This window comes from Trichosurus vulpecula, chromosome 1 (genome assembly GCF_011100635.1).
Source record: "Trichosurus vulpecula isolate mTriVul1 chromosome 1, mTriVul1.pri, whole genome shotgun sequence".
NCBI lineage: Eukaryota > Metazoa > Chordata > Mammalia > Diprotodontia > Phalangeridae > Trichosurus > Trichosurus vulpecula.
In genome coordinates this window covers 561,296,677-561,310,602 of record NC_050573.1, presented here as the reverse complement: position 1 = coordinate 561,310,602, position 13,926 = coordinate 561,296,677, and the positions used below count along the sequence as shown (strand labels likewise).

General features: G+C 35.7%; 1 pseudogene; it reads left to right on the top strand.

Annotated features, from left to right (window-relative positions):
- Window positions 1-998: 998 nt before the first annotated feature.
- On the top strand, window positions 999-13,539 carry LOC118841834 (annotated as a pseudogene).
- Window positions 13,540-13,926: the final 387 nt, after the last annotated feature.

The following is a 13,926-nucleotide window of genomic DNA, read 5'->3' as shown; positions in this document are numbered from 1 at the left end:
TATATGATATGTAAATGCATTTTTTTTATTATTGTTCCATAAGAAATGATCAAAGGGAAGAATTCAGAGAAAGCTTAGAATACCCACATAAATGGATTCAGAATAAAGTTAAACCAAGAGAAGTATTTATATACTAAAAACAAGTCAAAAGACAAACAACTTTGAAAAAAAATGTTAAGATTATCATAGTGTAATGACGATCTATAGCTCCAGAGCTATGACAAGTCAATTTATTCATTATCTATTGAAGAGGTGATAGATTCACAGAGCTTATTTTGATTCTGATATATTCTGATTATTTCTGATTCATGCCCAATGTATCTCTGTGTTTTGCTTAACTATGTTTACTTGCTGAAAAGTATTTGTTTTTTTTCATTCTTTTTTCAGTTGGTGCATAATTTGGAACTGAGAAGGACATGAGGGATAGTGTTGCATACTTCCACACTCCAGAGGAAGATAATAGAGTCATTAAAACCATTAAAAGAAAACATATACAAAACCATAGAGACCAGACCACAGCAGGAGCAGCTGCAGAACTCAGCCAGAGTGCTGGGCATGCAGAACTGGTCTCAAAGCCTCTCAGTCCAGGATGGCAGTCTGTTGGAGCTATGGAAACTGCAGCACAGTGCCTGTGGCCACGAGAGAAACTACTGAGGCTTGCAGCTCATAGTCTAAAGGTTTGAAACTCATCTTCTTAAACTTCAAGGAGCCATAATGACCAGGCAAATCAGCTCTCATCCCTCCCTTACACACACAGATAATACTCCCTTGGGAGAAATCCTGAAATAGAGGAGCCAAAAGTGGGGCTTCTGTAGCCAAACAATGGGAATTCCTGAGCCCTAGGAGAGGGGTGGAGCCAGCAAACATCAACACCAGGAACCCAAAGGTGCCTGCACACAGCCAGGGGAAGTGACACACACCAGAACACACTGCTGAGACCCCCCATGCTGTAGTGCAGCCCTAGGGGAAAAGCAGCCAGACAACCCCCCTCCACACTCATGAAACTAAAGGCTACAGCACACAAAGGCTGTAAGCAGGCCCACAGTTACCAACATGAGAAGCTTGGGACAGAGCCCCCTGAGCCCCAGAAGCAGAGATCCACTCTAAAAGCCAGGAAAAATACACTGACCATAAAGAAACAATCTAGAAAAGCAAGGACTATTTATTCTTATTATGGAGACAGGGAAGATCAAAATACCAATTCAGAAGAGGACAGCACTGACACTATACCCACATCTGAAACCTCAAAAGGGAAAGTGAACTGATCTCAAGTCTAAAAAGAATTCCTGGAAGAGCTCAAGGAGGATTTTAAAAACCAAATTAGAGAGGTGAAAGAAAAAAATGGAAAAAAAATTCACTTATGAGGGCAAATCTTTCAAAAGTAAAATTGGTGAAATGCTTAAGGAGGTCCAAAATCTAATTGTAGAGAACTTGAAAAGTAAAATTAATCAAATGGAAAAGGAGGTTCAGAAGCTAAATGAAGAAAACAGTGCATAAAAATTAGAATTGGCCAAGTAGAAGCTAATGACTCTATGAGGCATCAAGAATCAGTCAAACAAAATCTAAAGAATGAAAAAAATAGAAGAAAACATGAAATATCTGATTGGAAAAACAACTGACCTGAAAAATAGATAGAGGACATACAATCTAAGAATTACTGATCTATTGGAAAGCAATGATGAAAAAAAGAGCTTGGACAGTATCTTCCAAGAAATCATCAGGGAAAATGCCCCAAAGTCCTAGAACCAGAAGGCAAAATAGTCATAGAAAGAATCCACCAATCATCCCCCCCACTCCAAAAAAAAAAAAAAAGAGTTACCAAATTGAAAATGCCAAGGAATATAGTAAACAAATTCCACAATTATCAGGTCAAGGAGAAAACACTGCAAGTAGCTGGAAAGAAACAATTCAAATATCACAGAACTGCAGTCAGGATCACACATGATCTTGCAGCTTCTACATTAAAAGGAAGGAGGAATTGGAATATGATATTCCAAAAGGCAAAGGAGCTTGGACTACAACCAAGGATCAACCATGCAGCAAAACTGAGTATAATTTTTCAGGCAAGGAGATGGACATTCAATGAAATAAGTGAATTCCAGAACCTCCTGATGAAAAGGCCAGAGCTCAATGATAAATTTGATCTTCAAATACAAAATCCAAGAGAGACATAAAAAAGTAAACGGGGGAAAATAACTTGTTATTCAATAAAGGCAAATTGTTTACATCTTTATATGGGATTGTATTGTTTTATAAATCAAATACATGAGAATGGGACAGTTATTATGAAAATTAAAAGGAATATACATAGACTGAGGGTATCAATATAAAGTAATTGATATGGTGATAAAAAACATGATTAAGGGGTGTAAAGTTATTGTTTTGGGACAAGACGTAAGGAGGAGGTACAAAAGGGTAAATTACATCACACAAAGAGGCACAAAAACATATTATTGTAGAGGGAAAGAAGAGAGGGAGAAGAGCAGTGTTTGAGCTTTAGTCTCATTGGATTTAGTTCAAGGAGAGAATAACATACTCTGAAAAGCAGGCAAATCAAACTTGTCCTACAGGCAGTAGGAGGGGAAAAGGGAAAGAAAAGGATGAGGGGTTAGAAGGGAGGGAAGAGGCAGCAAGGGGAAAAGGGTAAGATAAGGGAGGGGAGTCCATAGGGAGGGAAAACTGAGGAAGGTGATGGTCAAAAGCAAAACTCTTTTGAGGAGTGGAAGGGAGAAGTAAGAAATAAAATCATAAATCAGGGGGAATAAGATGTAGAAAAAGACAGAGATAGTAATCAGAACTGTGAACGTAAATGGTATGAACTCTCCCATAAAATAGAGGTGGATAGGGGGAAGCTAGGTGGCGCAGTGAGTAGAGCACCAGCCCTGGAGTCAGGAGGACCTGAGTTCAAATCCGGCCTCAGACACTTGACACATGTACTAGCTGTGTGACCTTGGGCAAGTCACTTAACCCCCAATTGCCCTGCCAAGAAACTAAAAAACAAAACAAAACAAAAAAAACAGAGGTGGATAGGATAATGGATTAAAAACCACAGTCCTGCAATATGTTGTATACAAGAAACACATTTGAAACAGGGGGATACACATAGGATAAAGGTAAAAGCCTGGAGTAGTATAGATTATGCTTCAACTAAAGTAAAAACAAAAGCAAGGGAAGCAATCCTAATTTCAGACAAAGAAAAGATAGATCTAATTAAAAGAGATAAGGAAGGACACTGTATCCTGCTAAAAGGCACCATAGACAATGAAGCAACGTTATTAGTTAACATGTATGCATCAAGTGGTACAGCATAGAAATTGTTAGAGGAGAAGTTAAGGGAGTTACAGGAAGAAATAGACAGCAAAACCATGCTAGCGGGGGACCTCAGCCTCCCCCTCTACAAACTTGATAAATCTAACCTCAAAATAAACAAGAAAGAAGTTAAGGAGTTGAATAGAACTTTAGAAAAGGTAGATATTATAGACCTTTGGAGAAAACTGAATGGGTATAAAAAGGAATATACCTTTTTCCTCAGTGGTACACAGAACATGCTCAAAATTAACCATGTACAAGGGCATAAAAACGCTTTGATGACTTTCTTGCCTCAAGGGAAAGCCTAGTTTACATGGGTTTGAGTCACTCGTTTGTGATGCCAGAAGCTTTTATGTCCCATGGGTTTGAATCCCATGTTGTGAGGCCCTTTGACCCTGAACAGAATATATAAACTCAGAAGCTGGCACTTTTCCTTGGGCCTCCCACTCACTAGAAGAGTGGCTTGTGACCTGGAGAACTTCTGGGCAGCTGTTGATAAGAGCCCCCCGACTTGTAAGTCCAGAAGTTGATGCTTTCCTGGTAACTATGAATTGTGATTTGAATCAGACAAGATCTGTCTGCTGATGTTTGTAATTTATTTGTATTTGCTTTGAAGTTCAGCGTGCTGGCTTTTCCTCCTGAACTAAGTGAATAATATTTGTATGTTTAATTAAAGTGAGATTGTTAAACCCTCAAAGTTACTTTCCTTAATAAAGCATATCAAAGAACCTGTGCTAGCAGCTCTTCTTGCTGGTCTTGTTGGGTCTCACACCCTTACAACAGCTGCTGCTAGCCAAATTTTTGCTACAACATCCTTTTGAGATTAAGATGCAATAAAAATTATTAGTAATAAAAGACCATGGAAATATAAACTATAAATTAGTTGGAAACTGAATAATCTAATTCTAAAGAATAAGTGGGTCAAAGAACAAATCATAGAAGCAATTAATAACTTCATTCAAGAGAATAACAATAATGATACAACATACCAAAACTTACGGGATGCAGCAAAAGGAGTTCTTAGGGGAAGTTTTATATCTCTAATGGATTACATGAATAAAATAGTGAAAAAAAGAGTTCAATTAATTGTCCATGCAAGTGAAAAAAGCTAGAAAAAGAACAAATTGAAAATCCACAATTAAAAACCAAATTAGAAATATTGAAAACCAAAAGAGAGATTAATAAAATTGAAGTCAAGAAAACTATTGAACCAATAAATAAAACTAAGAGCTCTTTGTGTGAAAAAAAACGAATAAAATTGATAAACCTTTGGTCATTTTGATTTAAAAAAAAGAAAGAAGAAAACCAAATTACCTGCATCAAAAATGAAAAGGGTGATTTCACCTCCAATGAAGAGGAAATTAAAACAATAATTAGGAATTATTTTGCCCAATTGCATGCCCACAAATTTGGCAACCTTAAAGAAATTGATGAATATTTAAAAAAAATATAAATTGCCCAGGTTATCAGAAAAGGAAGTAAATAAGCCCATCTTAGAAAAAGAAATTGAGCAAGCCATCAATGAGCTCCATAGGAAAAAATCTCCAGGGCCACATGGTTTTACATGTGAATTCTATCAAACATTTAAATAACATTTATTTCCCATACTTTACAGACTGGGAAATAAGTGAAGAAAGAGTCCTACCAAATTTTTTTATGACATAAATATGGTCCTAATACCTAAACCAGGAAGAGTCAAAATAAAGAAAGAAAATTATACACCAATCTCCCTAATGAATATTGATGCAAAAATTTCAAATATAATATTAGCAAAAAGACTGCAGCAACTTATGATGAAAATAATACAATATGACCAGGTAGGATTTATTCCACAAATCCAAGGCTGGTTCAATATTAGGAGAACTATCATCATAATTTATCATATCAACAACAAACTAGTAAAAACTATATGATTATCTTAATAGATGCAAAAAAGCTTTTTTTTTAAAATATAATACCCATTCCTATTAAAGAAAACACTAGAAAGCACAGGAATAAATAGTCTTCCTTAAAATTATTAGTAGCAGTAGGGGCAGCTAGGCGGCGCAGTGAGTAGAGCACCGGCCCTGGAGTCAGGAGGACCTGAGTTCAAATCCGGCCTCAGACACTTGACACATGTACTAGCTGTGTGACCTTGGGCAAGTCACTTAACCCCGATTGCCCTGCCAAAAAGCAAAAAAAAAAAAAAAAAAAAAAAATTATTAGTAGCAGCTATCTAAATCCATCAGCAAGCATTATGTATAATGGGGGTAAGCTAGATGTATTCCCAGTAAGATCAGAGGTGAAACAAGGATGTCCATTATCACCCCTATCATTCAATTTGGTACTAGAAATGTTAACTTTAGCAATACGAGAAGAAAAGGAAATTTAAGGACATAGAATAGACAAAGAAGAAACTAAGTTATCACTCTTTGCGGATGATATGATGACTTACCCAGAGAACCCTAGAGAATCAAGTAAAAAACTTGAAATAATAAACAAATTTAGCAAAGTTGCAGGATATAAAATAAACCCACCTAAATCAGCATTCCTATACATCACTAACAAAGCCCAACGGCAAGAGACAGAAAGAAATTCCATTTAAAGTTACTGTAGACATTATAAGATATTTGGGAGTATACCTGCCAAGAAAAATCCAGGGCCTGTATGAATCCACTCACAAAACATTTTTCACACAAATAAAGTCAGATCTAAATTAAAGGAAAACATCAGTTGTTCTTGGTTAGGCTGAGCTAATATAATAAAAATGAAAATTTTACCTAAATAAATTTATTATTCAGTAACAACCAAACTACAAAAAATATTTTACAGAGCTGGATAAAATAATGACAAAATACATCTGGAAGAAGAAAAGGTACAGAATTTCAAGGGAATTAATGAAAACAAATGCTAGGGAAGGTAGCCTAGTCATACCAGAAATTAAACTGTATTATAAAGCACCAGTCATCAATACTAGTTGGTATTGGCTAAGAAACAGAGTGGTGGATCAGTGGACTAGATTAGATACACAAGACACAGTAGTCAATGACTATAGCAATCTGCTCTTTGATAAACCCAAAGAATCCAGCTTCTGGGTAAAGAATTCACTATTTCACAAAAACTGCTGGAAAAATTGGAAAATGGTAGGGCAGAAACTGGGTGTAAACCAATATCTTGCACTCTATACCAAAATAAAATCAAAAGGGTTCATAATTAAGGAATAAATGCAGATACTATAAGCAATTTGGGAGATCAAGGAATACTCTACTTGTCATATTTATGGGAAAGGAAAGAATTCATGACACAACGAGAGATAGAGAGTGTTACAAAATGCAAAATGAATAATTTTGATTAATTTAAATTGCAAAGTTTCTGTACAAACAAAGTCAATGTAACAAAGATTAGGAGGGAAGCAGAAAATTGGGAAAGAATCTTTACAACCAGTGTCTCTACTAAAGGCCTCATATCTAAAAGGTACAGAGAACTGAGCTAAATTTATAGAAATACAAGTCATTCCCGATTGAGAAATGGTCAAATGATATGAACAAGCAGTTTTCAGAGGAAGAAATTGAAGATATCTGTAGTCACGTGAAAAAATTCTCCAAATCACTATTGATTAGAGAAATGCAAATCAAAACAACTCTTAGGTACTACATCTCTCCTGTCAGATTGGCTAACATGACAAAACAGGAAAATGATAAATGTTGGAAAGGATGTAGGAAAATTGGAACATTGTTACATTGTTGGCAGAGTTGTGAACTGATCCAGCCACTCTGGAGAGCAATTTGGAACTATGCCCAAACGGCTATAAAAATGTGCATACCTTTTAACCCAGCAATACCACTCCCAGGGCTGTGTCCCAAAGAGATCATAAAAGTGGGAAATAGACCATTATGTACAAAAATGTTTGTGGCAACTCTTTTTGTGGTGGCAAAGAATTGGAAATCAAAGTGATGCTCATCAATTGGGGAATGGCTAAACAAATTGTGGTATGTTAATGTCACTGAATACTAATGGGCTAAAAGAAATGATGAGGAGACAAATCTTGTGGAACTGAATGTTGTAAACTAAAAATAAAAAAATAAGATAAATTTATTTTAAAAACATGTGCATACCCTTTGACCCAGCAATACCACTTTTAGGGCTGTATCCCAAAGAGATCACATAAGAGGGAAATGGATCACTATGTACAAAAATATTTTTTTTACAGCAGCTCTTTTTGTGGTGGCAAAGAATTGGAAATGAAGGGGATGCCCATCAATTGGGGAATGGCTAAAGAAATTGTGCTATATGAATGTAATGGAATACTATTGTCCTATAAGAAATGAGGAGCAGACAGACTTCATTATAACCTAGAAAGACTTATATGAACTGATGTTGAGTGAGGGGAGCAGAGCCAGAAGATCAATATTCACGATTACAGACACACAGTCTCTGTAAGGACTAACTTTGATAGACTTGACTCCTTTCATCAACGCAAGGTTTAAAGATATCTCCAGAAGACTCATGATGGAAAAAATTATGCACATCCAGAGAAAGAATTATGGAGTCCGAATGCAGACTGAAGCACACTACTTGCTCTCTTTCTTTCTTTGTTGGTTTAATTTCCCCTTTCTCATGATTCATTCCATTGGTTACAATTCTTCTTTACAACTGGACTATTATATAAATAAGTTCACCATGCAGGTATATGTAGGATCAACACTGCATTACATATCTTGGGGGGAGGAGGAGGAGGGAGTAGAGGGAGGGAGAGAAAATTTGAAAACCAAAAACTTGTGGAAATGAGTGTTGTAAAATAAAAATAAAAAAGAAATTTATAATTAAATAAAAAAGAAAAGAAAAGAAAAGAAAAACTTGGAAAATTTTGAGGAATGAAAATATTTGAAAGTAAAATATTGAATTTATTATATACTTTTATATATACAATAGAGATTCGTATTGTATTATATATACAATAGAGTTTCATATTCAATCATCTTTTTTTCTATTCTGTGTTGTATAGAAACGTGTTCATCTTTCTTTGGTGTTTAAATACAGAATACAAAAAGTAATGTGACCATTTAAAATAAACAAACATATGCAATCTGCATTGTTTCCCTCAAATTATATGCATTCAAATGGAAAACTCATTCCATCAGTGCAGTTATGGCTCTGAATTCATAGCACTTACATTTGGGTGTATTTGATGATTAATCATGTGCTGTTCTGGGTACCTTCAATACAGTCTTATTATGTAGCTCCTTATATCGTTATTTAGCTTTTCTTTCTTTCCACATGCAGGCTATAAACTTCTTGAGAGAGGAGACTGTGTTCTGTAAATCTTTGCCTCTTCCATGGTAATTAGCACAATGCCTTACAAATAGCAGCTGTACAATAAATATTCGTTACTGCTATTTGGTCATTATTGTGGTAACATTGTTCAACCAGTACTGAGGAATCTGACAATATTTGTGTGTTTCCCCTTGTGTATATTGTACCATTCTTACTACACATTTATAAAAGTAAAGCTATACAAATACTTACAAACTTCTGCCAGATTAAAGGATAATTTATCACTTTAAGAAGTAGTTGCTAGGGTATAACAATGAAGTGAATTCAAGCTTTAATGGTACTATGTCTTTAAAACTAAATGTTGGAAAACAAGGTCATAATTCATTATAATATTATGTCAGTTCATTTTAACTTCATTTTTTTTACCGATGTCAGAATAACTCTGATTGATTATTTTAAAGTCTATCATCCCCATGCAAGATATTAGCTATAGAATAAAGTGTAAATGAATGGAAAATAGCTATAGCTTTCTACCTTATTTCATTGCTCTTGGTAAAGAAACATTAAAATAAGTAAAAAAAGGCAGTCCTGTAAATAGATGGTCCAACTCTGCCACATTTTCCTCATATTGATTCAAATTTACTAGAGATAAGTAGATGAAGTAGTAACATAATTTTGGATGCTGTTGGTGCAGATATCCTGTAAATTTTCATTTGCAGTTTATGCAACATTCATAAAAGAGATAAATATGTGAAAGCCTAAGTTTTCTGACTCTACAAGAAACAGCATCATGGAAACAAGATAAATCAACTGCAAACTTACTGTGCTGATGATGTAAAGCTTATAATTTGGTATTTAGCTGCTAAATATGCTGCTTTCTCAAATTTAGTTTTGATGCCTAGTGCAGTTTTCCCCTCCTCCATCAAAGTATGTAGCTTATTCATGTGCTTTTCCCCACCAACTCATCATTATTACTGAAACATATCACCTTATTTAACTTAGCCATTAACAAATGATAGACATTATCTCTTTTCAATTCTTTAACATTCAGTCCACATACAGACCAGAAAAAATGTTCCTAAGCAAAAATGTCAGGGGGCCATATATCCTGCATGATGGCAAAATGAATGCTCTCTGTAAATTTTTTCAGCCCCAAACATGAAAATGAAGGAATTCAGTGTCAAAGAGAGTGATTGCAGTTGAATGCATGAAATAAGAAGACAGAACTCCTAAGTAATGTAAAAATTCTGTGAATTCACAACAGAAAACTTACTACTTAGACCTCTCACTAAGGGCTATCCCTGACTGGTTTATAAAAGCCAGTGGTACTAAACTAAGCAAACTAAGAGACATAGTATTCAGGTTTGAACCATATAATGTGAAAGTCCAATTGTTATAGTACATGTGCCTAGACAGATCCACCCAAAATACCTTTTAAGAAGTAACACATACTGATTCTACACAGACACATGAATGAAGGGAATAGAGGGGAAGCCATAATTTAGCAGGTCAAATATGTGTTTGGTCTGGAACAAGTGATGGCTATATTCAGAGTCACAGATTAGAAGGGAGCTGTCTGGTGGAAAGGGGACTGGAAAACCAGTTGAGGCTATTCAGTTTACTGAAGGAAGAGGCCTAGAGGCTAAATAATAAGACTGTATGTTCAGTTTACTGAAGGAAAGGGCCTAGATCAGTGACTTTAATATCCCTCAGTAAAAGGAGGCTGAGGCATCTCTGTAACCCAGTCTCATGGGTCTTCAGAGCTGGAGGTGGAGGGATCAAAGAGTAAGAGGTTATGAAATATAAAAAAGACTGAAATACTAAAAATATCAAGAGAAAAGGCCAAAAAGGTAACTCTCATCATATATTGCTTCTCTCCACTGAAGTTTTCTAAGAGGCAAAGCAGAAAAAAATGATAAGACAACATTTCCAAAGGCAATAACATAGAAATTGGACTGGTGAAGGAGCTTAAACGTACTGTTTAAGAATCACTAAATGCACAAGGGACAAAGAGAAAATAAGCAAAGAAAATATAACATTGCATACATTTATAACAGTATATGACATTATATGAAACCATTATGTTGTATGGTATTTTGTTATGTAAACAGTATTCAGAATTGACTGGAAAAGGAGAACTAATGAGGAGAAAAAACTTAAAAACTCCTTGGAAAATGGCATAGCAAAACATATACAATATATAACATATGCAACATATTATAGGTTCATGCATGACAAATTTTACATCTATATATCCATAGATATGTAGACAAAAGTGATTAAAGGAGTAAAGATGAGGGAAAATTTTAAGTGTTTAATTAACTCAGCCGTGAAAGAAAAGGATCAAATGAGGGGGAAATGCATAACTAAATTAACAAAATACATTAGAGATTAAAGCAAAATCAAGAAACTTGGTATAGAACCTATGGCAATAAATTAGCATTAAAGTGTAAGCAAAATCAATCATAGGGATAAAATATTGACTTAAAAATAGAAACAACAGAGGCAGCAGATATTAGATAAATTGAGGAAGGCACAAACAACAATCAACTTTTAAACTTAATGGACTAGCCAGTATAACAAACAAGGATGATGGAATGGATCGGCTGTCATATAAAAGTTCCAATAATAGTGACAAATACGTAATGAAAACCATAGAGTAAAATAAAATGAACTAAATATCTTGATACAGAGACTGACAGATCTATACTTTCCTTGATATAGGGAACATCACAGTGATAAAACTCCATTCACCAAGGGAGTTCTCTACAACTTAGAGCAGGGGTAAGGAACCTGAAGCCTTGAAGCCACATGTAGCCCTCTAGATCCTCAAATGCAGCCCTTTGACTGAATCCAAACATCACACAACATCACTCCTTAACAAAAGGATTTGTTCTGTAAAACTTGGACTCAGTCAAAAGGCCACACCCAAGGATCTAGGAGGCCATATGTGGCCTCAAGAGAGTTCCATACATCACTGAGAAGTTCAGTTACTTATTCAGGGTTAGACAGCCAGGTCATGTCACAGATGGAATTCGAAAACGGGTCTTACTAGCTTCAAAGTCAGTTTTCTATACATATCTAGATCTGATTAGAATTGATTATACAGTGCTGAAAAGTCAGAGATAATTTCTATGTCTGCCCATAACAGAGTCAAGGAGTCTTCTTTCTTATTGACGGCACAAATTTCCTTAGCAAGTCCCAGGTACCTGCTTAGCACAGGAGGTATACATATCCCCTGGTGAAGGACTCAGGCAGGAAATCAAATCTGAATCAGACAGTTATTAGCTGTGTGATCCTCAGACACCTTTTCCTCGTGTATAAAATGGGAGAAAAAAAACATCTCCCTCAAGATTGTGGTGAGGACCCAGTGAGACAACATATACCCTACTATATATAGTACTACTATGGTGCAGGTATAGATGGTTTCTGTAACTCAATATTCCAAATCCAATCCATTCCAAAGGCAGAAAAGTAATTTTTATTAAATATCTCATTAAAATAATAGAAAATTACGTTCAGTTCTGCTCCACTGCCCAAGACAAGAACATAATGTATGCAGATGTATAAGTGGTATAAGATCGTTAGCAGTTAGTGGTAAGGCTATTCTTGTTGTTTGGGAGGTGCTAGGGTGACTTCCTTCCCTGATTCTATTATTTTTCCTCACTACTGGTCCTATGTACCTCAGCTCCTCTATCACTAAATTTTCATTCATTTCACTAAGGCATTCAAGCCGCATATGACCATCTTCATTTTAACAAAAGATATAGCTACTTTCCTGGTTGTCTCTCTATCACATTATTTGTACATCATGCTTTGGTGGACTCCATTGCTTCTTCAATTAACTTTCCTGACAGCATGATTTTGTCCACAATTCCATCTTTCTCTAAATTGTCTGTGGTATTTGGGCCTCAAATCTACATCTGCACCGTAGCTTCTTTGCCTTGCTACTTCGGCACATGTGTGAAAGATTGCTCTAGAATTAGTTGAGGTTGAGTCTTCCCAAGGTTAAGAGTCCCTAATTCTCATTCTGCTCCCATGTCATCCTGCACACTATACTCAACAACTTTTTAAAACATAGGAGGTTGGTGCAAATAAATACAACAAGTTACAATCTTATTTTTGGAGTATGCTTCATTCATTCCAATCTAACCTCATCTGTTGCCTAAGATTTTGATGCTTTACTCTTTAGTAATCTGCAGAGATGGGCATTCACATGAACTACAAAGTCAGTTCTTTGTAGCGAACATTTGTTTTAACAAATAACCCTTATGCTTGCCATGACATCCTACTCATGCTGAATCATCCTTCTAGTTTCTGCAAACAAGGTTGCCATGTGAGACCAGGTAAGGCATTATTTAAGTTCTAAGGTCAAGTTTTTGAAGTGAGCCTTGCTGATCTGCAGAATGTTGAAGTTGATTTTCCTAAGTTCAAGTTAATTACTCAAGATGTTCAGGATAAAAGTTGTTTGACTAATTTCCAAGTAATGGACCTTACCCAGGACAAGATGTACTCCATGGTCAAAAAGTGGCAGACCCTGACTGAAGCCCATGTTGATGTCAAAAGTACCAATATGTACTTGCTCCACCCTTTTTGTTTTGGTTTTATCAAAAAGTGCAACAACCAGATCCATAAGACTTCTTATGCCCAGTACCAGCAGGTCCATCAGATTCATGAGAAAATGATGGAAATCATAACCCAAGAGGCACAGGCAAGTTACTTTAAAGAAGTTGTCAATAAACTAATTCTAGACAACATTGGAAAAGACATAGAAAAGGCTTGCCAGTCCATGTACCTCTCCATGATATATTTGTCTGAAAAGTCAAGATGCTCAAGAAGCCCAAATTTGAATTGGGAAAGCTAATGGAACTGCAAGGTGAAGGTGGTGGCTCTGAAAAACCTTCAGGAGATGAAACAGGCACAAAATTGAAAGGGATGGTGGCTATGAATATTTTACTAGAGGACCTTCTATATTGACATTTTTCCATTTATAACTACTCATAGACATTCATGGTCTGATTAGGTCAGTCAATCATTTCCAAATTCCCCTGTGTTATCAGTTAGCCAATATCCCTCCTTCATATCCAAAAGTGTATGATTTCTTTTCAAGTGTTTTTCTGAAATCTTAGAATATTTAATCTCTAGCAGTTCTTGATATAGTAGTAAAATTTCCCAGTCCAAAAAGTAGAAAAGTTATTCCTGTAAAAGTCACCATGAGTTCTGTAATTGCTCCTTCTGTTGTAAATTATTTTAAATTACCCTCCCCCCCTTAATTTTGGGTTGCAGAATTTTGCCAAAAAAGGTCAAACTCACTGATTCATAGTTTCTAGGCTCCAACTTCTTTCTCCTTTTTAAAATGGGGAA